The sequence below is a fragment of the Cupressus sempervirens genome, chromosome 5 (genome assembly GCF_028749045.1).
Source record: "Cupressus sempervirens isolate cs-2001-9-10 chromosome 5, ASM2874904v1, whole genome shotgun sequence".
In the NCBI taxonomy this organism is placed as follows: Eukaryota; Viridiplantae; Streptophyta; class Pinopsida; order Cupressales; family Cupressaceae; genus Cupressus; species Cupressus sempervirens.
The window spans coordinates 316250427-316278136 of NC_143122.1; the positions used below are offsets into that span (position 1 = coordinate 316250427).

General features: G+C 32.7%; 1 pseudogene; it reads left to right on the top strand.

Moving 5' to 3' along the window:
* The first annotated feature begins 2611 nt into the window (after positions 1 to 2611).
* Positions 2612 to 7370, top strand: LOC149555920 (uncharacterized; annotated as a pseudogene).
* Positions 7371 to 27710: the final 20340 nt, after the last annotated feature.

Below are 27710 nucleotides of genomic sequence, written 5' to 3' on the forward strand. Positions count from 1 at the left end.
TCCTATGTTTAGACTATTGTCCTATGCATCTAAGGCTTCATGCTTTGAACTGTCATGAAGTTCTAAACTTGTAGCTTTTTTATTGCATCCTTGTATCTAAGCACTGTCTTGGGACTATGTTATCACCAATGATATGATTATCATAATTAACTAGGGAAACAATGAGTCCCTATGTTTCATTGGATCTCATGCAACAATTGAAAGGCAATGAGAGTACAGATACTTGTGATGACACTTGAGAAAACCTTTACGTGTCTACCCTGCATTATCATAAAATCAACTTACGATTGATGCATGTGTACAAGTTCTTAAAATTTACAGTACAATTTCCCCACTATCATGATCAGCCTCCCTTTTCCAGATGATGCCTAACTCAACAAGCGAGAGGGGAAAAAAACTGACCAGCATCCACCTCATGCCAATAGATTGTAGTTAGACAATGTCAGAATCAAAAGATCATAATTCAAGTCAATAAAATAATTAAAATATTGCTTGTATATGATTTGCAAAACACAATCAATTTTACCAATCTTATTTATAAATTATTCTAATAGGAGGACCTATGGAAAAGATTTAGACTAACAAGATATCAAGTCATGGATATTCGTAAAATAATAAAATACTAATTGACATAAATTTGTATTTAGTGTCATCACATTTAGTTCATTGTATCGAAACATTAAATGCACACAGATAAATAGTTAGTTAATAATCAATTCTTTTATTCACATAATGAGTTGGAAAAGACAAGAAAGCTTATGAATAATATAATCAGGGCCACAAATGTCATACTTAGCATCTCACCTCATTTTAACTAAGCCTAAATTGGAGAGTTCAATCTTCAGAAACAATTGAAAACCTTACTTTGATTTTTACTTTTTTGTATCATGGATTGTTTAAGTAGTATACAAATCTAGTCCTAATGTCATTATTGTTTTTTCTTGTGAAGGTATATGGGCAGGTATGAAAATTGTGCACAATTTTGATGGGAAAACTTATGAATGGGTGGGAATAAGTCAACAACGCAGTATTATGGGTAAGGTAAGTATTATCTTCATGCTCAATTTTCCTTATCCAAGTAGAAAAGTATACTATTTTTTTAAATTTCCAATCTAATTATATAGCTCTGTAAATAATGTATTCATAAGGCAGAATGTTTACCTATCTCATCTTTTAGAATTGTCGATTCTATCTATTTGATTATTTACAGCACAGGCTTCATCAAGTATTAAACATTTTTTCCTTCTCTAATTGAAATTCTGAAGTATGGAATGCTTTGAATGACTCTCAAATACTTAACAAATCTTTAGCTAATCTTATTCGTACATAAGGATTTTTTGACTCTACTCAAGAAGTCATGAATTTTTTACATAATGCACATTCCCTAAATTTTGGTGTAAATGTACTGACATTAATAGTTGTCTCTTGCAAAATCTTCCTCATACAATCTATATTAGAATTTACAAAGGTGTGAGAAACTTTTATCTTGTTTATAATACTTAAGTATATATTTCTGTTTTTCCCTATTTGGAAGACTTCCAATTGAAGTAGTATGTCTCAAATATCTGGTTTCCATCTTTAAAGACCTTGCCTTGGGTGTAGTATATATCTGTCAAGGGTCATTTCTCTCTCTAAGTTTGACTCCCCATGTTAGTGAACTCTTCTCATCATTACATTGCCAAGAGAAGCAACATATGGGTAGCACACATTCACATGATACAAAATAACTGAAGTATGTTTATAAACTGACAATTAGTTTCATGCGATTCCCATGCTTGATAGTACTCCATCTTTGATTTGGTTTGATGTAGCTAGAAGCCAGCAAATTTTTCTAGGGACCACATTGCATTTTACCAATCTGCTTTAATATTCAGAATAAATCGATTATTCAATTATGTATGCAAAATAATTTAAATTTAACTTTTTCCTTTGTATTTGAAAACACTGACTTAGTTTTACAAAACTATACTTAATATTTTACTTCCTTTATGTGTTCTGCAGCCTGCTTCGAGAACCGCTATTACAGGGAAGGGCATTGTCATCTACAAATACCCTTCTAATCCAACTATTGCATTGGGCAGCTTCTCAATCATATTGTCATTCTTATCAACTATGTTTGGGGTTGTAGCTGTATTTTATCCCTACAAAGGGAAAGTTGTTCCTGTGTACGCTCTCTAGAGGACCACTTCTCTGGTGGTGTTTTTCGCTATTGCTATGTAAGTAATCACAAACATATGTCTTGATAGATTTTGAATTTAATCATGTTAGCATTGTTTATCATCAATGTTTGGAACCTTAAAAAGAAAATAGAAAAATGATAGGTACATTTTCAATATACTAGTCAGCAGATTTTTAATATTCTTTGTCTACAGTGTATAGCTAGTTTCTTTTCCCTGTTTAGGTGTTTGAGGACATAAATGTTGAATGGAAGAGAAAATTCAAGTATTGGATAACATTGCTATAATTTAATGTGAGATGAGCCAGTGGATTTTAATCAACTAGCTATTTGAAACAACTTACTACTTTAGCCTTTTCAATTTTGGATATAAATAAAAGGGTGTTTGGATAGCTAAATGTGTTTTCTCATGCTAATATCATGTATCTTTATACCATGGTTTTCTCTTTTCTCGCAAAAGCCTTGATGATGTGGGCTACAATCACAGAGAGTCTGCATAGAACACGAAATGTACATCATGATCTCACAACAAAATGCCCAACTGCAAAGACTGGCTTATATGGTGGAGTTGCCATCCTGGCTTTAGATGCTTCTTTGTTTTGCCTTATATGCCAAATTCTTGCCCTTAATGCAAGGGTAGATTATGAAGAAGATGAGGAGGACATCAAAGGTCAGTATGGGCAGGTATTGACAACTAAATATAACATTCCAGCTAGAGCTGCTCATGCCTAACCTATGAGTATGGGTTTAACAGTGACTTGCATACTTTGTTCAAACTATTCCTTACTAACTATGTGTGCAAACAATTAATTCTTAAAATCATTTGCACACTCTCTAAGGAGTTTAATGATAGATATATCTTTCATAAAAGTAAATCATTTTCCAATATGTGATATATTAGCATTTAAATTTGTATGCATGTACATAGTAAACTAAAAATCTTAGGAAAATTGACATTATATTGTAGTTATTTTAAATTGGGTTTGTGAAAAGTATGATGCACCTACTTTTAAAATTTAGATCTTAATGCCACATTATTTGGGATTATATTAGCAACTAATAAATTAATGAAGGTAGAACTCTTCCTCTACTAGGCCACTGTCTCTCCACTTGCAGTAAACAATTATATCCTTGAGGCCAAGCTTAGAGAAAAGCATAGGATACAAAGATTTTGTTTAATAATTGATCTGTTTTATGTATTTTGTCGATTTAATGAGTGATCAGTAAAATCTAACATTTACTTTAGTTTCATAAATTTTGAAATTTAATTGTTATTTGGCTTTACCTAAAGAGATCCTGAAAACTTAATTCAAGGTACATAGAGAACGAGCATTTTGTTTTCTGGGTGGTGCTTTAACTGCATTATTTCTTGGTGAAAAAAAGATTTTACTAGTTCTTATTTACTTTGATTTCTATGAATTGAATCTTTCTTTGGGATGTTTATCTAATGTCATCCATATATCTTGACTGTCTCTTGAGGGATAGCAATGCTTTCAAAGTAGTAGTTATATAGATCTGTCATCCAGATTGTTCAGCCTTTAATTTTTTGCTTGTGAAGTGCACATTACAATTTGTGCTATGATATTTTAGTACCTGTTCATTATACTATTTTTATTATATTCCAAATGAATCATTTTTATTGCACGGTCAAATCTTAGTGTCAAGATATAGCTTGCATTGTGTTGTTAAGACATATCTTTGGAAGAGGCTACTTTCCCAAGATCATGACAAAACAAAGTCAATCATTCTGCTACAAGCATTGGACATGGCACATTACAATAATAATAGGATTTACGATTATGTAATGTCTCATTTGGAAATATGATTTTTTCTTACAGCTAAATAAAGGGCAGCTAAAGCCAAGCATTTTATATTGAAGTATGATAGAAACATCTTTTGAAGTGACATTTTCTAAAAGTAGTTCAAGCTGAAAAAAAAGACACAAGTTTAGAAAATGAGTCTAAATTTTGAGCTGACTCCGCTAACCTAAAATTTGATCTTGATAAACTGGTAGAGAAACATTAGAAGCTACATGACCACTTTTGCAAAAAAAGAAAAGAAAGTAGAGTAAGGAGATTTTGATCTATTACTCCTCCATCTGAGGAATTCAAAGATCCTTTTTCCTCTTTGTCCTTTTGTGGGTTCAATTCTTGAGAGTCATCTTGGCTAAACCATCTGCTAAACTATTTCCATTTCTGTAGATGTGGTAGATGTAAGCTGCTCTAATTTGTTAATAAAAGATAACACAACTTCCAATAGAGAATGCAATCTCCAATTTGGGTTAGCCTTTGATCTTACTACATTTATCACAATCAACGAGTCCCCTTCAATTTCTAATTTTTGCTAACTTCAATTCTAGGCACAGGGATAATCCTTTTAGTAAGGCTTTGAATTCCACCATATTATTGGTATCCTCAGCTAGGGGTAGTGCTAACCTTGCTACAGTATCTCCATTGCTAGAGTGAATGATACATCCAACACCTGATGGGTTGCAATTTCCTCTTGGGTTCCATCAAAGTTTAACATGTACAACCATTGGCTGGCTAGGCCCATTTACAATTCTCTCTTTTCCTCGAGCTAACTTTCCCTCCTTTACCTATAACCCAAGGGACAATGAGTTCGAACCAATTTAACCATCCCATCCGGTATGAAATTTTGGGGAAGATTATTGAATTAAGATTCATGAATTCATTGTTTCTAACTTTCTACTATTGTTGCTTCTATTTTGTTTAGCAATGAAATAATGCCCATGCCTATGTTTTGGAAGATTATCCTATTCTTTTCCTTCCACAATTCCTAGATAAGGATTGAGGGTGATATAATCCACAAGTTTCCAGATAAACTCTCTTGGTTTATTAATGTTCATGATTGAAAAAGGGACGACATATCATTTGGTAATGCATAGAGCCACCCTAATTTTGCACACAACCACTGCCAATGTTGCAATGAAAAAAAATGAGTGAGTAGTAGATGATTGGCATAATCCTCGTTCATTTGGCATAGGGGGCATATTGATGGCCCTTGGAATCCAAACCTTTTAAACTTGTCTGCAATCAAGATCTTCCCTTGTAACACCACTGAAGAAAAGACTCTCACTTTTGACAGGGACATTTTTCTCTAGCATAACTAAATTGGCATTTGAGATTCAGTTTGATTTTGTTGATTGGAGATTACCTTGTATGCTTCCTTCCCACTGTATTTTCTTGATTTAGCACCATTCCAAATGATTTCATCACCACTTGGTTTAATAATGAAAAACCTATCTTTGAAGATTTTATTTAGGTTGTCTATGTCTTCCCGATGCAATCTTAGACTTTCCAACTATTTCCATTTCAACATACTCTTAGGGTTAGGCTCTAGATTGTAATTTTGTCCTTGGCATATTTTCCCCAGCTTTCAAGGCATTTTTTTGATCCTTCTGAATTCAATAGTTGTCTAACGATGGGTATCCTCCCCATGAATCATCCCAAAATAAAGCTTTACTTCCCTCCATTATGTTCCATGTGGTGTGGTCTAGTATTATTTTGCTAGAGTTAGATATAAAGATCCATATTTAGGATCCTTTGGGAAATTTCGTAATTCTTAAGGCTTCCTCCCTATTTAGGTTTGCAAGGTATATCTCTCTTAAGATTCTAACCCATTTGAAATGTGGTTCATGATGAATTTTCCAAAAATAATTTGCCCCTAAAGCTTGGTTTTGATGTAGTTGATTTTTGGTACTAGTTCCCCAATATCCCACTAGTTAACAAATTCTGTTCCAAGCCATAAATAAAAATTTATTATTGGTATTTGTTCCTTGTAAAAAAGAATTTCCTCATTTTCTTTACAATATCCATATAATTACCCATTAGTAGCAAGATGCATGACATCAAGTATATCGGGATTATTGTTAGTTTAAATTTTTAGGGACCACATTGCATTTTACCAATATGCTTTAGTATTCAGAATAAATTGATTATTCGATTATGTATGCTAAACAATTTAAATTTAACTTTTTCCTTTGTATTTGAAAACACTAACTTAGTTTTACAAAGCTTCAGTTAATATTTTACTTCATTTATGTGTTCTGTAGCCTGCTTCAGGAACTGCTATTACAGGGAAGGGCATTGTCATCTACAAATACCCTTCTAATCCAACTATTACATTGGGCATCTTCTTAATCATATTGTCATTCTTATCAACTGTGTTTGGGGTTGTAGTTGTATTTTATCCCTACAAAGGGAAAGTTGTTCCTGTGTACGCTCTCTAGAGGACCACTTCTCTGGTGGTGTTTTTCATTATTGATGTGTAAGTAATCACAAACATATGTCTTGATAGCTTTTGAATTTAATCGTGTTAGCATTTTTTATCTTCAATGTTTGGAATCTTAAAAAGACAATAGAAAAATGATAGGTGCATTTTCAATATACTAGTTAGCACATTTTTAATATTCTCTGTCTACAGTGTACAGTCAATTTCTTTTCCCTGTTTAGGTGTTTGAGGACATAAATGTTGAATGGAAGAGAAAATTCAAGGATTAGATAACAATGTTATAATTTAATGTGAGATGAGCCAGTGGAGTTTAATCAACTAGCTATTTGAAACAACTTACTACTTTAACCTTTTCAATTTTGGATATAAATAAAAGGGTGTCTGGATAGCTGAATGTGTTTGCCCGTGCTAATATCATGTACCTTTATACTAGGGCCGTCTCTTTTCTTTCGAAAGCCTTGATGATGTGGACTACAATCACAAAAGTCTGCATTGAACACGAAATGTACATCATGATCTCACAACAAACTGCCCAACTGCAAAGACTGGCTTATATGGTGGAGCTGCCTTCCTGACTTTAGATGCTTCTCTGTTTTGGCTTATACGCCAAATGCTTGCCCTTAATGCAAGGGCAGATTATGAAGAAGACGAGGAGGACATCAAAGGTCAGTATGGGCAGGTATTGACAACTGAATATAATAGAGGAATTTTTTTTTGTTTTACTTTGTATCCGTCGCAATTGTGACATCAACCACAGGAATTATGACGTCAACCAACTACTAACTACCATCACAATTGACAGGGTGTCTGTCGTAATTGCGACGTCAGCCACAAGCATTGTGACGAGGTTGTTGTAACTACGACACCAACTACCGTCGCAATTGCCAGGGTATCTGTCGCAATTGCGACGTCAACCACAAGCATTGTGACAGGGTTGTTGTAGCTGCGACACCAACTACCATTACAATTGCTCGGGTGTCCGTTGCAGTTGCAATGTCAGCCACAAAAATTTTGATGGGGTTGATGTCACAATAAAGTGGTTGCATAGCGACAGATAGACATCATAATTGGGATAGTATAGGATAGACGTCGTAATTTGTGACTAAAAAACAATGAAGTGTATTACTGTCGTAGTGGCGACACATTGCTGTCGTAATTGCAACACATAGTTGTCGCAAATCGATGCTAAACTTATTAGTGATATATACCTATTTCTAGTTTATCCCCATGCTAGAAGATGAGGCCATTTATATATGTTGCTATTCACTTCATTGTTATTGCTCATGATTGGTGCCACCACAAAATGATCATAATGGGACATGATCAGAGTATCTCTTATGAAGATTTCACTAAGAGGCTTATTGAAAAATTTGACCCTAAATGTCATTTTAAGAAGTTGGCTTAGTTTGAACATGTTGTTTAGTGGACACCTATATTGCTGATTTTCAAAATTACCAATGTTGGCCACTAATATAATATAGAGGAGATTGCTGGTGCTATTTATGGATGGATAAAATCTCTTAGTCCAAGAATAAACTTCACTCCAAATGATCTATGTTACAAACTAAATCATGTAGAGGGAAAGGTTTGAATTTTAATGTGAGCACCAATCTATCAAAACATATAATAGAAAGTTTACAATTTTTGGACAAGTATGAATAAACTAGGACTTTCATAGAACAATTCAACTCTTGATGAGACCAAATTTATCTTTGAAAACCATATGTGAAAAAATAAACATTAAGTACAAAATGTCCAATTTTTTTGCAGGTATACACATTAGTTACACCAAATTTTTCTTTCAAAACCATATGTGCAAATATAAACATTAAGTACAACATGTCCAAAAAAATTTTTGTAGATATACACATTAGTTACACCAAATTTTTTTTTCAAAAACATATATGCACATATAAACATTAAGTACAACATATTTTCTTTTTTTCAGATATACACATTAGTTACACCAATTTTTTCTTTCAAAACCATATGTGTAGATATAAACATTAAGTATAACATGTCCAATTTTTTTCAGATATACACATTAGGTACACCAAATTTTTCTTTCAAAACCATATGTGTAGATATAAACATTAAGTGCATGTCCAATATTTTTGCAGATATACACATTAGTTAAATCAAATTTTTCTTTCAAAATCATATGTGCAAATATAAAGATTAAGTACAACATGTCCAATATTTTTGTAGATATATTTTCCTATGAAGAAACATCATGCCTAACAATATGAACCCAAAACAAAATAATGAGACAATGACTACATTGTGGTCTCAATTCAAAAAACAAATGATAAATGTAATTGTCCTCACAAAACAAAGATGATAATGCGCTAGAGGACATGATTGAAGAAGATGTTATTGGCACAGGTGATGAAGATGCTCACAATGATGCTACTAGTGCATCTGATAATGATGATGAAGGTGGTAAAGGCATATGAGCCCCTATAAAAAGGCTCCCAAACAACTCTTCTCTTTTTAATAGTTTTTTTGGTGAACTTGAAGGTTGTGAATGGTTTATCCAATGTAGAAATGTGTAGGAGCATCCTAGACTTTCCTGCAATTCTGCATGTTTGGAGGGATTTTGGCTAAGTGTTGAGAAGCATTGAGCTTGGGTTTTGGTGAAGTTATATTTTCATGGTTAGGGATGTGTTTGAGACACATTTAAGAACCTTTCCTCATCATTTCATAGAGATTGGATGGATTGAATTGAAGTTTGGAATTATTTTTACCTTGCTACTAGAACTACATTTTTCTAGTTTTTGGGTGCCTATTGTAGAGAATGTAACTAATTATCCTTAATGGATAAAAATATATGCACTTCAAAGTTTGAAGAATGCCAATATTAATTCCTTGTATCAATTTTGTAATTTCTAACTCTTTATAGGTTGGGAGATATGGTGATGCTCCTACAATATCAATTTTTGGCAAACTGCACAATAGGTTTCTATACTTGAATTTCAGAGTGGATGTGCACTTTTTCTTAAGGAATCAACCTTTGCATATTTAAGGGGATACAGGGGACCTATATTTCTACCAATGATTCAAAGCATGAGTTCTAATTCAATCAAAGCTAGGAGATATTACGATTTTACTCGGACATCAATTTTTTGGATATTTAATTGTTATTGTAGGCTGACTTATGACATTTAATTTATGTATTTGTATTTAATTTGTGTTCTCATCTAACTTGTGGCTTAGATTAGTATGGTTTGGGGTCTTGGGGAGTCTTTTAGTGATTATTATGGAGTTGGGAAGAAGGAAGGATAGATGCAAATTTGCAAAGCTAGAGTTGCGGCTTAGGAACTAGAGGATCTCTTGATGGGCCTGTGAGTACAAGTGTAGATTCTTCTTGGTGTTCTTATCCAGTTGTGTATCTGGACTAGCTGAGATTGGTTGTAAGTTGGATCATGTTGGATCTTGTAGAATTGATTTTGTAATTTTCTATTTATATTTGGCCCTAACCCGAAAGGCCTTACAACCGGGCATATTGCATGTAATCACTTATCTATTTATAAATCAAGTATTATAATTTGGTATTAGATCTTGCATTATTGTTTCTTGTTGTTTTGTTTCTGATGTGTGGTTATATAGCTAAGGGCTAGGACATCTCCATTGGGGATACTCCTACCTTGCACTGCAACACAATGTTAGCATACCATTACTATTCATTATATTAACAATGTATATTTTGTTTTTGTAGGTTGATAGGTGAGTTTTTATTATCACCATCAAATATTCTACCTCATTCGTACTGTGAATTATCTACTATTATGAATTAGATTAGAATGTGTTAGAGTAATAATTATTTATTCTATTTACTTAAGCTTACTTAGGTTAATGCATTTATTTAATATTTAGTATTTATTAGTTGTAGTGATGAGTTGTTGACAACACGGGAGTTTGTTCCCTTCTAGCATGTTCCACCTTTTTGTGGAAGTGTGCTTAGTTTTCAACCTTATCTTCTAGCATCTTCCAGCTTGTTCTACAAGCTTCCATGAGGCCTTTATATTCAGGCTCTCTCATTGTATTTTTACATCACATTTTCATTGTAAATACATTTTTTTCTTATTTGCAATATTTTCTCTCATGTTCATTTAGGGTTTTCCAAGCTCCACCTCTTCCTTCCTTGGTTTCCCTTCAACAAGGTATTTGCATGTAGGTGATCTTGGCAAGCTATGGAGTTGGATTTCATCAACTCCTATATGGTATTAGAGCCTCCCTGCCACTTCTTTATTGAAGGATTTTTGAAGCCATGATTCAGAGACACAAACCCTAGTTTGTTTGTACTTTTTTCTTCAATCCAGGGGAAGAGCTTTTTTTAAAGCACTTTGGGCCCAAATGGACACTACCATTGGATCTGAAAGGTCATTTACAATTAGGATTCATATAAAATTTATCAATTTTGGAAATAGGGCTTCAAGAGGCAAAAAAAATTTACTTGGAGGGTTTCCTATATAGTCGTACGGATGTGTAGAGTGACAAAAATTTAAAAAATTAAAAATAGGGGCCATCACTACTACGCCACCCCACAGCTACCACCACACCACTTGGATGCTACTTTTAGGCCATTGTAGCCAGCTGTGCCACCACAAGGTAGCTCGGGCCCAGCCGCCGCTGGTGGACCACCCACCGGCCACCATAGCCAAGCAACGCCCTCGCCTCCTGCAACTTCCACCGAACTTTAGCGCTAGTCTGTAGCTCCTCTACCTACCAACTCAATAGTATAGCAAGCATTTTTTTGCACACTTGGTAGCTCATTTTGCATAGTCAACGTGAGACATGGCATGTGTGCCACGTGGCACTTTTCCATGTGGACCTTGCCACGTCACCCCTCTGCCACATGGCTACCATACAGACCTGCCATGTGGCACTTTTTTTTATCATGATGGCCCCCAAGCCGTATATTTTTTTGGTGTGAAATGCTAACGTTAGCATGACATCAACATTACATCACCACCCCTGCCAAGCTCTCTAGGGTCATTTTGGACCTATTTAAAGTTTTTTGGCCATAACTTGAGCATACAGAGGTATTTTTTCGATCCAAAAGAAGCATCAAAAATCTAGTTCCAAGACAGAAACATTTGTCTAGGTATTTTCAAGTTTTGATGTAGTTTAATTGCCCATTTTTCTAGTCAAAATCTAAAGTTTTTTTTTTTACTTCAACAAGCTTTTCTTTTGTGCCCCATGTCCATTTTTTGAAAATGTTATATTATTGGAAAGTTAGTTTTGTCACCTTCTCAAAAATGTGGTCTTTTTCCTTAGATTCTAGCCCATGCTCTTTCTATCATGTTTTTAGCATTTTTTCTCTATGGTGGATATCTTGGGTGTTCTAGGTCTTAGAATCATTTTCAAGGCATGGAATCTTTTATTTTGGGTTGTACTACCTTTTGTATCAGCTTGTTTTCTTTTCTAATCATTGTAGACATCATTTGTAAGCATTTTTATGTATACGCACTGAGATAAAGTGTCACTTTTGCATTTTAGGTTCATGAACGTTGTTTTGACATAGTTGTACTTGCACTATTTTTATTAAGCACCATGGAGGGGATAGATATTTATTTCTTTAGGCCTTCTTCCTTTTGTTTTCCCATGCAGCATCAGTGTGACCATGTCTTTATAGGTGTTTGTACATCTTCCCCTCTCTCATCATTCTTGGTTCTATTTGCAGAAGATTTCGGCCCACCTTATCAATTACCTATCATCTCACCCTCTCTACATTAAGGGGGGGTTATGTTGTTGTTCTAATGCATCCTTAGTTTGATGGTTTGATAGTGTGAGCTATGTATTCAGTGGTTGATCCTATATACAAGGTGATTGCAGTGGCTGGCTACCTATGCATTCCAGTGAGATGGATCATCTACCATATAGACATGCTTAGTTTGTGTCTTCTTCTTCCATGGAGGTTCTTCAGATCAGCAGTTTCTTTCTAATGGTAGATTTTGCAACTTCTTTATGCTTTAGTGATGCTCTTCATGATCACTTTTTGTTCTAGTTTTAGGGGGCATTCCCCTAGTTGCAGGCTTCTTTAGTTCTTCACTAGGTTCTTACCTCTTTTTGGGAGAGGGTTTTTCCCATGTGGTTTTCTCTCTTTCTCCATTTTTAGTGGTTGCATTTCTTGCATTGTACATGGGTACCTAACATGGCCTTATTTTCGGGACCCATTTTATATTTTTCTCTTAATTTTTTGAACTTAAGGCATTCCCCTAAGTTGCACTTAAGGGGGGGTGTTAGAGTAAATAATTAATTAATTAATTATTCTTTATTCTATTTACTTAAGCTTACTTAGGTTAATGCATTTATTTAATATTTAGTATTTATTAGTTGTAGTGATGAGTTGTTGACAACACTAGAGTTTGTTCCCTTGTAGCATGTTCCACCTATTTGTGGAAATGTGCTTAGTTGTCAACCTTATCTTCTAGCATCTTTTAGCTTGTTCTACAAGCTTCCATAAGGCCTTTATATTCAGGCTCTCTCATTCTATTTTCACAACTAACATCACATTTTCATTGTAAATACATTTTTTTTTATTTGCAATATTTTCTCTCTCATGTCCATTTAGGGTTTTTCCAAGCTCCACCTCTTCCTTCTTTGGTTTTCATTCGACAGGTTATTTACATGCAAGTGATCTTGGCAAGCTATGGAATTGGATTTCATCAACTCCTACAAAATGAAGTATCATACAATATATGCATGTCCTAATGATCATATCACAAACAACATAAATTTGCAATAGAATGCCCTAATTGTCATTTTAGTAGATATCAGTTAGATCAAATAACAAAAAAGGTGCCCCACAAGGTTCTTCGGTACATTCCTATTATTCAACGTCTTCAACGATTATTTAGGTGCACTAGCTTGGCACAATATATGGATTGCCATGCATACAATAGAAATCAAGATAACATTATCTGAATGCTTGGAGATGGTTCTATATTTAAAGAGATAGAAGAAATATGATCACACTTTAAAGAAGAACCTCATAATCTCAAGTTTTCATTGGTAGCAGATGGTGTCAATCCATTTGGAGATATGAGATCTATTTACTTAGTGTGGCTTTTTTTTGTTATAAACAATAATATTCCTCCTTAGATGTCTATAAAGAGGGAGTACATAATGTTGTTAATGATTGTGTGAGGTATTTCTTCATTTAATAGTTATCTAAATTAATTTATCAATATTGCATAAAAATGGTCATAATAATTATGCAATGTTTATGTTCATTCAATTACTAGGTAAGTATTAAGTTAAAGATATGAACATGTATATTGAGCCCCTAATTGACAAGTTGTTAATGTTATTAAATGATGTCACTATGTATGACATCTCTAGACCAATAGGAAAAAGACTATTTCAATTTCATGCAATGTTTGTATGGACAATACATGATGCCCCTGAGCTAACTCATTTTTGCGATATGTTATATTGTTAAGGTCACATATTTTTGATCTATTATAGTGCTTACACATTATTTTTGTATGCTTACATTGTGCATGATAATTTTACATGATCCAATTGTAAATGATCTTTTAAGTCTTCAAATAAAAGAAAAATTTGCATTCTAGTTTGTGGTCCGAAGATAAAATCTCGTCATTCAAAAAGTTTAGGAAAGTAGGTATTCGATGAGTTCAGGCACTTTCTCCACAATAATCATAAGTATCGATTTACTAAAAAATATCTTTTTAATGGGAAAGAAGAGACAACATCAAGGCTATGAAGAATGACACCTCATCTATGGAAATTAGAATATGACTAACTAAATTGTCAAGGTAATGTCTAGTTTGTGGTTCGAAGTTTGAAATTTATATTTTGATATTGTCTTATATTTAGTAATGATTTAATTTATGCTCATGAAGGTTGTAAAGGCAAAAATGACCAACTTCCTAGAGGAATGAAAAGTTATCCTACTCAATTTAGTAGGTTATCGTACTACAAAGATCTCCCAATCGTGCATTTGTTTAATGCTATGCATATTGAAAAGAATGTAACAGAGATACTATGAAAAATGTTGGATGAAAGGCGTGATAGAGGAAAAATTGCCAAAATTTGTACTAACATTCATGAATCCAATCATGCATTGAAAGATTTCATTGAATCAAATAGCAATGGACACCGCATAAATATGAGTGCCCTTCCTTGGTTATTAACAAAGCAACAAAGTGATGCATTAAAAGAAGTCATTAAAAAATATTTACACAGGATTTGTTGCAAATATAAGCACTCTTGTATATAAGAAAGGTGATTTTGGGCTAGGATTGAAAACAAGTGACTAGCATACCTTCGTCAAGGTAAGTCATGTTCTCTATTTATAATATATTTGTAAAAATTTAATATACTACCTATTGCATTATTTAATGATTATAGTATGTCCTACCTCTATCCCTCCCACATAATTTGACAACGATATTAAACAAGTTGTATATAATCTTGGAAAGTACATGAGATTAGAAGTGTTTTTTTTTAGATTTGTATAATTTTATCTAAAATCTATTGTATAATTTAATTTGAAATCTTGTTTATATGTTCTTGCATCTTGAATCTCTTTTAGGTGGTTATCATCTAAAGAAATTGATAAAAAAAAGATATTAAATATTGGAAGAGAAAAATTCCACATCTTATGTATGAAATGTAAAAATGTCTACCTTCAACCTTTTCAATGCTCAAGAACGCTACCTCATACACCAAGTTGAGGAGATTGAATTGTGTGAACCTCTACAAAATAGAGTTCTATGGTAGAGGAATATATGGTATACTAGACCATGGTGTAACATAGTGAATATCTTCCAAAGTTTGCATCAAATATCTATGTAGATTGCATTTGGGATCCCAACTCTATTAACAAATTTCAAGGGGAGTAGTTGACGGAGAAAGGTAGATTGAGGAGAGTGAGAGGTAATTATAAGTAATTTTTTTGTATTTAATTAATTCTTATCCATCATCAATATAAGTTGTTTCTAACTAGTCTAATTATTTTCTTTATAGTTGGTCATAAATGGGATGCACTACATTTGTATATTGCAAACAATCTATGATTGGATGATGGTATGGATTGAACAGTCTCAAGAAAATGATTGCTTATTAACATGGGATGGTGTTGTATTGTTCATTAAAGAAGCTCATCGTAATGGAGATCTCAATGTTACACAAATGGTACATGATCTAGAATATGACTTAAGAGATATAAAGGTACATAGAAGATTAGTAATCATGAGCCATAAATTTAATATCAACTCACAGATCGATGCAAATAATTTTGACATGTTTGAATAACTGCAAGTCAAACACTACAAAGCTATATACTACAATGGTTGTAAATTTAGCACAAAAAAGTCAAATGAAATGAAGAAAACTTGTGATTCCAAGATAAGTGCAATCTTCACAGTCACTAATATTTCGTCTAGAACTGACATACATTCTCAACAATCTAAAAATCAATACTATGAAATTTTAGATGATATACTTGAGTTCAACTTTAATTCATTCAAATTACTTCTATTTTTCATCAAATGGTACAAGCTATGGCTGAATCAAAATAATCCCACTAGGACTATTATTGAATATGATAGTGAATTTACAATGATTAACACAAGGTCATTTGAGCCAGTTGGAGATGATCCATATGTTCTACCAAGCCAATTCAAGAAAGTTTTTTACTTTGGTAATCCAGACAAACTAGGTTGGTCATTTGTTGTTAGACATGATCCAAGAGGAAGACTGATAAAGTATAATGTGATGGAAGAAGAAGATACTGAAGAATCACAAGATGAAGTAAATGATGATCATGAATGACTATTACCCAATGATGATGAAGAAGAAGATGATTCTGGTCATGCTGATGATAATGGTGATGATGATCATGATCATGATCAGGTTGATGAAGATGATGATGATGATGATCATGGAAATGATGATTATGATAATGGTGATGAAGATGATGATGATGGTGATGAAGATGATGATGATGGTGATGAAGATGGTAGTGGTGATGATGATGATCAAAGTGAAAAGTGTGATGATGGTGATGATGACGACATGGATGAAGGTGATGATCAATGACATGATCAATGAAATGTCTATCAAGGTATGAGTAATGTCAAGTATGATGGGATCACAATTTTTATTTATAGGAATTTGTTTGATTTCGATGAATGCATCATGTAATTTGTAGTTTATAGAGCATTGGAAGCATACAACTTTTCATTCATTAAAATATGGATGAATTTGATAAGCAATGTGACAAACTTTTTCTTTCAAAACCATATGTGCAAATATAAACATCAAGCACAACATATTTTTTTAGATATTTACATTAATTAGACCAAATTTTTGGCTGGCTTAAGATAAATGATTTACATATATAGGCTATTCAATGCATGTGACTAGGATCTTGCACAGTCACATGGATCGACAAGTATATGTCAATAGACCCTATAGATATAATTTTTTATTTGCATATCTCCTCTTTACCATCAACATCAACATCAAATTTTTTCCTAGTGTGTCTCTCATTTATGTATTGTAGGTATCACCAAATAGGTATTTGTCTTATATGTCTTCCTCGAGTAAGGAAAATGTGGTAATAGAAAACAAAAGTGAGACATCTAGTACATCTAAAATAGGGAGATCAACTAGAGATCAAAAGACTGGAAGAAAGTTCAATAAATAAAGGGAATTTTTTCTTTCTTAGGGGGGGTCATGTTCTTATGATAATGAGAGAAAAGGTGATAGGGAGGTTCCCTTAAAGTACACACATCTTCAAAAAGAATGTGTACCCAAGGAACTACCTCTAGTTAACACTGATTTTTTATAATGAAATGATATATCACATAGCTCCATCTTCATTACATGGTTTGGGCCTATTTTCCACAGATGGCATTAAGGTATATTATAATAAAGTTGTTAAATTGATCAAGTATGTAGGACCTTGTTACAAGTACAACAATTGGATGCAGATTGTGCAATATAAAAAAAGTATGTGTGGGTATGCATTGTCACCAAATTACATACAATGCAAAGAAAATTATCAAAGTAAAATATTTTCTATGTATATTGATAGAAGGCAAAAAGCAACAGGGAATATTACAAAATTTATAAATAGTTTTTGACCTGTGTCAACTAATAAGTTGGTGAATTGTATATTCGAGGCATGCAAGGGAAATTGTGTTTTTGTACGTGCAATAAAATTAATAAGTGCAAGGCAAGAGCTTCTGATAGATTACAATTTGAATCATGTAGACATAAAAAATTTCCTATCATGGGACTGGTAAGTATAGCATTTAAACCAACTGTCTCCAATTAATATTATCTCCAATATACAATCTATTTTATTATTAATAATTTTTTTAGTATGTCTATTACTTTCATTTTTCTATTAATTGCTAAGAATTACTAATCTTTTTCATAGGGCAACATGGATAGATCACCATGCACAAGCGAGGATGCACCATCTCACACACCTTCTTTAGCAAAGGTAAACCTTGATTATTGTAATTGTTCAAATTATTTAGAAACAAATGTCATATTATTATGTTCTTTTCTTTATGGCTTTGGAGTTATTTTGATGGAATTTTACTCATATTGAATTTTGTAGATATACACATTAAATACACCAAATTTTTCTTTGAAAACCATATGTGCAAATATAAACATTAAGTACAACATGTCAAATACTTTCATTTCATTGTTGATTACTAAGAATTACTAATCTATTTTACAGGGCAACATGGATAGACCACCATGTATAGGTGGGGATGCACCAGCTCACACACCTTCTTTAGTGGAGGTAAACCTTAATTATTATAATTATTCAAATTATATAGAAACAAATGTCATATTATTATGTTCTTTTCTTTATGAGTTTGGAGTTATTTTGATGGAATTTTACTGATACTGAATTTTGTAGATATGCACATTAGTTACGCCAAATTTTTCTTTGAAAACTATATGTGTAGATTTAAATATTAAGTACAACATGTCAAATACTTTCATTTCACTATTGATTGCTAAGAATTACTAATCTTTTTCATAGGCCGACATGGATAGACCACCATGCATAGGTGGGTATGCACCATAGCACCAACCTTCTTCAACAAAGGTAAACCTTAATTATTGTAATTGTTCAAATTATGTAGAAACAAATATCGTATTATTATGTTCTTTTCTTTATGAATTTGGAGTTATTTGATGGAATTTTACTGATATTGGTGTTATAAATGATAGAGAAAAACTAAAATGATAGCAGATCAAATATGGGCTAAAATACGAGCATCATTTCTACATGACATCGTCCGTAGTGTTGACCCTATGTTCATGGCCCAACAACTCAAACAAAGATACAATGATGAAATTGTTAAATTATCATCGAGGGTGATACAAGCGAAGAGAAAGAGTCACTGAAAAAAGAACTAGGTCGTAGGGTCAATTCTTTGAAGAAAAGTAGTAATTAATCTAAAGCAATAATATATGTTTAATATATGTTTATATTTTATAGTATCTTATGGATCATGATCTAAAATATTATGTGTTCTTCTACAGAAATATGTGACCACTGTGACACCATATGGTGAACATGGTGAGGGTTGTAGTGCACAACCTTCGTGTAAGTAATACTTTCTTTTTACAACATTACTTATAATTATAGTATTATTACACCATTGAGTTTATTTAAGTCAATTACTAAGTGTTGAAATAGGAAATCTAATGTTGAAAGTGAAACTGGTGCAACATTGTTTTTTTTCATCAACATTATAACACTTAACTTTTATTTTTGGATGCTTCTAGCTAGTATCCCATTTGATTTTTATCCGTTGCAAATGTCTTTGCTAACAATATTGTATTCTTTAGCTCATGATGAAGTATGGACACCTCCTTTGGTTGCTGGTCTGATATTGCTGAGTGCATTGTTAGCAAGAACGAGCATGTAAACATCTTCATATATTCCCACTACAACTGGTAAAACCTTGTTTTGCTATATCTTGTAATGTGCTAATCATGCATCTTTTTTTGTTGGGTGCTTTTTATACTCATGTGCCTATTTTGTGCACTAATAGATAGACCTTGAGCTAATAGAGCAATAAAGACCAGTACTACTGAAGCTGATCCATTTCTTGGAGTAGTCCATGTTATTAGTACAAGCTCATTTGCAGGGACATTGTTGTTGAACAAGAAAACTATGTTTCCATTAAAATTACAAAGCTTCCAGGTGCTTTAAATTTGTTATTATTTAAAGTGTGATTTTAGTTTACGTATACATAACTCATTTTGGACTTATAATCCCTTTATATTTTTGTAGGAAATAGTGTTTTCTTTGATCATCTTTTTGATAAAACATTGAGGCTATTTGGAGCCACTATACATAAAAGGTACGTAGTTTCATATCATTGCTACAATATTTTTCTTTTCTTTCATATATTGTACTATATTAAAGTCATTAATCTAACAAAAAAAAAAATAAAGGCAGAATGAAAAAAGTTCTAAATTAAAAAAGAAGCTAATTACATCTTTCAAGGACATATTTGGAAAAAAACATTTTTGGCACCACCCTACTTCTGAAACAAGCATCAAGACATATAAAGACTATGAGGGATCAATATAGAAGGGGTCTAAAGGAGAACCCAAAGTATGATAGTCCTCCAATGATTCCACTAATGGAGTGGAATGAAATAATAGAAGATGTAAAGGAGAAAAGGCTATGTGATAATAAAGGAAATGAACCAACACAGGGGAAAAGAAGGTATGTCATGATAGTATTAAGTAGAATGTAATCATACACTAATTAGTGATCTTTGTAAATATATAATCTAACATGTTTAAAATTGTTCATAGACTGTCGGACACATCAGTGGCTAACAAATTGAGACTAGAAAAGGTTGGTCAACACAAACTTGGCTCTAGTGGCTATATGAGTCTTTAGTCTCGACTTGAAAGTAGCAACAATAGAGTTTCATATATTTTTTCTTCTATAAAGTTGCAAACAATTTTTTAAATCAAACCATACATGAAAAATTGATGATATTAAGCAAAAAATACATGGCACAGGATTCAACGTGGAGCTCACATATGAAGATAAAAAAATTGCCTTCAAGAAATGCTATAAAGTTGTGGTTGCACGCCTACGCCAAGAATCTGAAAACCATACCCAAGAATTTGGTGCACCAAATGAGACATAGGCAAATTGGTTAAATGAAAAGTAAATCAAATTAAATAATTCAAAATTTTCTTTTTTGGTGTTAGTTTTGAACATAAATTGAGTGCATAACAATGTGCATAATATTGCACTGCACCCTTCATATCCTATCACTAAACCCGCTCGTGATGAAGGCCATGATGAGCATTATAGTGGTGAAGGTATTAATTTGATATTGGAAACTAATTACATAATTATGAATAAAATTTAACATCTTCAATTGCAATTTGATGTGTAACCTTTTTTTGAATATTTTAAGAGCATGTTAAACATCATGGTGAAGGAGTGGATCATGTTCCAAGTGTTTAGCATGTTGACGTGGTGGTCAATCAAAATGTTAATCTACATGATGTGGCATTTTTAGGTAAGAAAAATGTATGTTATGGTGTTCTAAGTAATTAAATACTTGTAACAATTAAAAAAAGAAAAAGAGTATGCCAATTTAACCCATTTACTTGTTCTTGCAATGGAGCCCCTTTAGTGTAGCAACCTCCTACTCCTCCAAACAAGAGGAGTCATAATTTGACATTACATGTGCCACAAGAGGAGGAGAATGAGGAAGATATTGATGCTCCTATCGACCTCTTTCTTAACAAATCTAAGAAAAAAAAAAAGAAGAAATGATTTTTTAAAAATGCTCTCTGATAAACCTTGTTTGATAAACTTTGTTGGATAATGAAAGAACTTTGTTTTAAGTAATTATCTATGAATGTTGCATATTAATATTGATTTGTATTTCATATTAATTAATATGGTTATGTGTTAATGAAGTCTTTATTAGTATTGTGTACTAATGAATTTTATATCATATTAATGAATGTTATGTGATTGTATTGATTGAATGTTATAGTTCATAAATGGTTGAATTAATGAATGAAGTATGTAATTATATGATAATGGATAATTTAGATTGATGTTAGGGGGAAAGGGGTGAGGCAAGATGAGCTTCCACCTTCATGTGGTTAGCCTTGTTAAGTAAAGAATATTAAAGTGTTCTCGAAACCAAGTAAAGCTCAAACTAACATACCAAGGAATTTTAAACCCAATCCATCTACCTCTCATATTCTTATTCTTCTAAGTCATCTTTTCTACCATTTTTTGCATAGTCAATATTCTATTATTCACAATATTGATAATGGCAACCTCCATCTTGTCAATAAGTTGTTCCTATCCTATCCTTTTATTTTTTAAAATGCATCTATCTCTCCTACCATAACTCCCATATGACAATAGATGGTTTGCAGTCCACAAGCCACCATACAAATAGTCATTATTTTGAATAGGCCAAGCTTGAAATATTCTTACGATTGACCTTAGTATTGATGAGTTGCATCCAAATTTATTTTGTAACTAGCTCCAACATTGGTGAGAGTATTTGCAAGTTCATAATATGCACCTTCTTGGACCTGCATATCCTTTTTCTCTAAATGTATCAGCTATAAGGATTTTATTTTGTAATGCTAGCCATGAGAATAATCCTACCTTAGGTAAGCACTTTTTATCCCAATACAATCACAATTAGATGTTTATCTTTGGTCTTAGCTATTTTCTAATTAGGTAATTATAGCCCTCCTTAGTGTTCTAGTTTCTAGTATTCATTTGACAGTTGTTCTAAACACCTCACCTCCTCCATCAACACCATTTTCCTTGACCCCAATAGAAGTCTGCAAACCATAGTCGATGAGGACTATTGGAGCAATCTTCATTACTACATCCAAACCAAGGTAACCCATTTACTTTGTATTTGTATAGCATGGAAAGACTTGTAAACTTATATCCATATTCCAACTTTATTAAAATAATTTCTCCTCTTTCTCTTTTGGTGCTTAGAATTAGTATTACTATTCAAAGAGGGTAGTAGAGAAAGCAGTGTGTGAGTATGTGATGTTTAAAGATAGCCTTCATCTAATAACATTTTAAATTTCTTTTAATTTAAACAATGACCATATTAACCCATAATTGGGTGAAAAAAATGTTTACTCATGTTGTTCTTAAAACTAGATTTATATGACACATTTTAGATTTTGATTTGTTTATATGATTATGTAAAATTATACTAATAAATAGGTTTTATTAGAGAAACTATTATGATTTCATATGAATCAGTTAGACAAATCAACTTAATTTGTATAGTTCTTATAGGAACTATTGTTGCCAATCTCACCATTAGAAAAGAATGAATATTTGCTAGCATTTGGTCAAGTGCAGGGATTAATCACCTGCATGAAGAGTGCAAGCCTACCATCATCCATAAAGACATTAAGCCTAGCAATATCTTGGTACACAATAAAATGGAAGCAAAAGTATCTGATTTTGGGCTTGTGAGGGTAGGTCCATTAGGTAGTGAGTCACATGTGAGTAGACTTGTTAAAGGGACACCTGGCTACATGGATCCTGACTACTATTCAAGTTACCATCTTACACCATTCAATGATGTCTATATTTTTGGTGTCATTCTCTTGTAGTTGGTTGTTGGAAGACCAGTCATTGATCTCACCAAAAGGCAACCTTGCTATAACATCGTTGACTGGGTGAGTTATATGTTCATTCCATATGCATCATTCTCTTCTCACAAACTAATACTCACTTTTTCTTCTCTACTAGCATTGAAATTCAATTATATTTTTCCTTCTTGCTAGTGTTGGTAGGCTAGGCAAAGCCTTGTACAAGGTGATTTAGAGAGCATTTTGGACCCTTTCTTATGATACAAACATATAACAAAGATATGATATTGTATATGGGTCAACTTGGGCTAAGGTAAACAACTATATTAGAGGAATATTGATAAAGAATTAAGTTATTCAAGTGGGATGGATCACAAAAATCTAATGAAAATAGTAAATATATTTCTCAAGCTATAGTACTTCATCAAGTCTTCAACATCATCTCTTAAATGGAGGCCATAATTTTTTGCAAAAAAATAGGGCTCCATCAATACTAAATCTTCAATATCCTTCTAAGAGAGGTGACATTATATTATAAGTCAATTAAAATTCTAGTCCAAATTACCATTCTTCACTGCATTTGCCATTCAATGTGTTCGTAAAATGAATGAAAATGAAGATCACATCGCATCTTAGGGGTTTATTCACCTTTACGTGTTTGGAAGAGTAGAAAAAGGTCATAATATGTGTGGATGGTCTAAATTCATATCCAATTTGGAACATTTCATACTTGGGTTTAGTAGGTAAAACATCTAATTTGGCAACATAGGATACTTTGTTGAGATAATGGGTGTTGCACACATTTCATAATATTTTTATATTGAATTATTTTATTTTATTATGTAATGTTGCACCTAGATGGACGTGCAACATGTAAAGATTCCCATGGGATATACTTGATGAGTTGTATTGTAACACTGTGATAATATTGGATGTAATTATTCAATATTGGGGAAAGAATTAAAATTCCAAGATTAAATGTGGGGTCAGTTGGTTAGGTAGCACATGGTTTATGTAATACCACTTGGTGCTTTTGTGTGACTTGCCACTATATGAGCAACCACAAGGGTAGTTTTAGGTGAGAAGAGAAGACAAAAGGCAAAATGATAAGAGTTGAGCGGAACAAGGCTTGGCGGGTTAGCCAAGAGAGCATTTGTGAAGGTTTGAAGCATGGCATGGGATGTGTGGAATCATGTTTGTTCACACAGATTGCTTGGTTGTGGCTATGGTATTGAAGGCTTCGATGGTTGTATTGCAATGGTATTTTTGTTAAATAATACATGGTGATGGATGATTTTGGAGGCTAGGTTTTTCCTCAATAAGTGTTTCCCAGGGTATATGTTGTGTCACATTTTTGTGGGTATTTTGTATATTCTCTTGCATACTTTTTTTATTATCTATAATGAGTTATGTGGAAATGATTATGTTCTTTATTGCAAGTTTCCTTATAAGGAGTATCAAAGTTATGGTTTTATTATTATAACCCTAGATCGACTACATGGGAATGCATGAGAGGATAAAAGAAGAGGACAAGATATATGAGTTATTTATTACAGATCTGAGGATTTTAGGTTTGTTGTTATGATGGGATATTTGTAGATTTTAGGCATGTGAAATTGTTGGAAAAAAGGGTTTTTTGGATGTTTCATTCAAATGAGGTTTTAGGGGTAGCTTGCAAAAATTTACCTCCTGGGTAAAAACAGACTTCACCATTAGATCCAAGTTGACATTTCCATAAATTTTCATATATAATATGCCCTAGTTTGGCTATGTTTAGAGGAAATGAAAGAGTTTTTAAGTTTCAGCTTGTGATGCTATCAAATTAAATCACATCAAAAAAATTTGTCAAAAAAAAAATCACAAGGAAAATAGTAAAAAGACTGTCTTAGTAAAATGGCCATAACTTTCTCTCGGGATATTGGATTTCAGACTTCTTATAGGTGTTGGAAAGATAATTTAGAGCACTACAATTTGGTGTAGGTTTAGTTTTGTGATTTTGATATTTTTCAAAGTTTTAAGAGCCCGAAAGTTGGATGTTGTTTATTTTGAGCACAAATTAGGGCATAACTTGGGCATATGGAGTCAGATTTTGGACTTCGAGTAGTCAATGGAAAGCTCTTGGAGAGCTCTATACATTGGTTCAAATTTGATGCATGTTTGGCATGGTATATTTGGTGATATATTAATCTAGATAGTTTATGGTATATATATTGACTTGGTAGCATTGTGAGTTTATGACATGTATGTTTGGAGATTTAAGATTTCAAGTGTATTTTAATAGAAATAAAAAGATATATTTAATACGTAAGCTAAGGTTACTTTGTATCTTTAATGTGATTGTCCTAATAGTGATATGACACTTTTTGGTGAATGATGATAGTCCCATTACTAACTATGATAAGTACATGTTTCTAAATGAAAGGCTAGGGATTCATATGTTGGGGCATATTTTTACTAGTGTCTCCACTAAAATATTAGATAACATTTATACATGAAGAAATGATTTCATTAAATGTTTATCCTTTAATTAGACCTGTGCAATTTTTTGTGTTTTGATTATGTTATCACTTGAATCTTCAAAGTATATATATATATATATATATATATATATATATATATATGGATTTCTTACATCAATGAAAAAAGCATTTATATTTGGTATACATACTTTAGAACAATGATAGATAGGTAGGTATAAATGACTTAGCAAAATTTAGTCTTTCCACATTGTTCACTCTCCCTATATGAGTTCTAGCTTGTACTTGTTCTTGTTGGTATCAAGGTTGTCTCATTTTTTGCATCTTTGGGTCTTTTGATATGAAAATTAATTATAGGTGTAACTGAAATAGAGTTGCCAGTCCTCACTTGGAACCTCCAAGTAGATCAATGGGTCTAGATGGCTCAATACATCTTACTAGAACTCCATCACAAAAAAATGGAATAGGAAACTATTGATGAATATTATTAAACTATCCACAACATTAATCTTATTTTCTTAGTAGCATAAAGACCCTGCAACTTTTTACCATCTTCCAAATGACTAGTCATGTCAAAATCAAGCTATTATTGTGGGAAAGAAATAGTACAAAGTATTTTTAAAGAATAATAGAAAATCCACACAACTTGGTAAAGTTAGGTATAGAGTAGCATCAAGTCATTCAACATCACTAGCAAAAATATCTTCAAAAATGTGTACAAGAAATTTGACATAAAGAACAACAAAATTAGTTTTCTTAGAATTTAGAGAAGCCAAGATTATCTTACATCTAACTCTACATCTGTTAGAAAACATGGATGTACAATGTGGTCATCTTGCATTTACGAAATTGAAATTGTATTACCCAAACTCACAAGGACTTTCTCATTTATTAGCCTTTGAAATAGTGTCCATGGCCCTTAGAAGGTACCTTAGCATTGGGTAGAAAAGGGCATTCTCTAATGAGCATTTATACTCTATTTTTTGTACATAGTATCTTATATTGATCGTCCTCTCTTACCCAAGTCTGATTAAATACAAATTATCCACCAAGCATGGAAAACATCTTTGAGTCTAATTATTATTTGAAGTCTTTTGTCCATTGGCAAGAATGGGTAATGATCTTTCAATTATTCTTTACTAAGGTCCCAAAAGCCAACTATGGTATGGTCACTCACCTAATGTAAAACATTTCAAAGTGTTTGCTTGCAAATGTTATATTCTTAAAGATACTAGAAATGGAAAGTTTGATGCAAAAAGTGATGAAAGCATATTCCTTGGATACTCCACTAGAAGTAAAGCATACAAGTATTTGAATACAAACACCAACAAGATTGTGGAGAGTGCAAATGTAAATATTGATGAGCATGCAGAAGTCCAAGTTGATGAATCTAGGAAACCAAAAGATTATAGATCCTTTGTATACTTCTATGAAGGAATGATTATTGAAGATGAAGCTATCAATCAAGTTGGAAATCAGCAACAAAATTCAGTATTAGCCGATTCACAGCCAGTGAATGCCCAACTACATTCAGAAGTCAAGTTGCATAATGAAGAAAATGTACATTCTGATTCTGAAAATAGTACATATGAAAGAGATGACGAAATACCATACGAAGAAGTGCAAAGTGACTTTGAAGCTAAAGAATCAAATATGGAAAGAAGGACAGAACCAAGACTAGTTAATTATGTGAGAAGACATCAACCTACAAAACAAATCATTGGTGACAAGGATGCAAGGCCAATGAAAAGGAATAGACTAAGGAAAAAATCATGTCTACTAAGCAAGGTTGAGCCCAAAATAGTGAAAGATGCACTACAAGATGATAATTGGCATAAAGCTATGGAAGAAGAGATGGATCATATTGAGAAGAACAAAACTTGGACCCTAGTTCCAAGACCAGCTGATGAAAATGTAATTGGTACCAAATGGGTCTTTAGAAACAAACTTGATGAGAATGGTGAGATAACAAGAAACAAAGCCAGACTAGTTTGCAAAAAGTATGCATAAGAAGAATGATTGGACTATGGGGAAACATTTGTCCCTATTGCAAGAATGGAAGGAGTAAGAACACTTCTTGCATATGCTACTTACAAAGGTTTCAAAGTCTACCAAATGGATGTGAAGTCTGTTTTTCTAAATGGTATTTGGAAGAGGAAGTC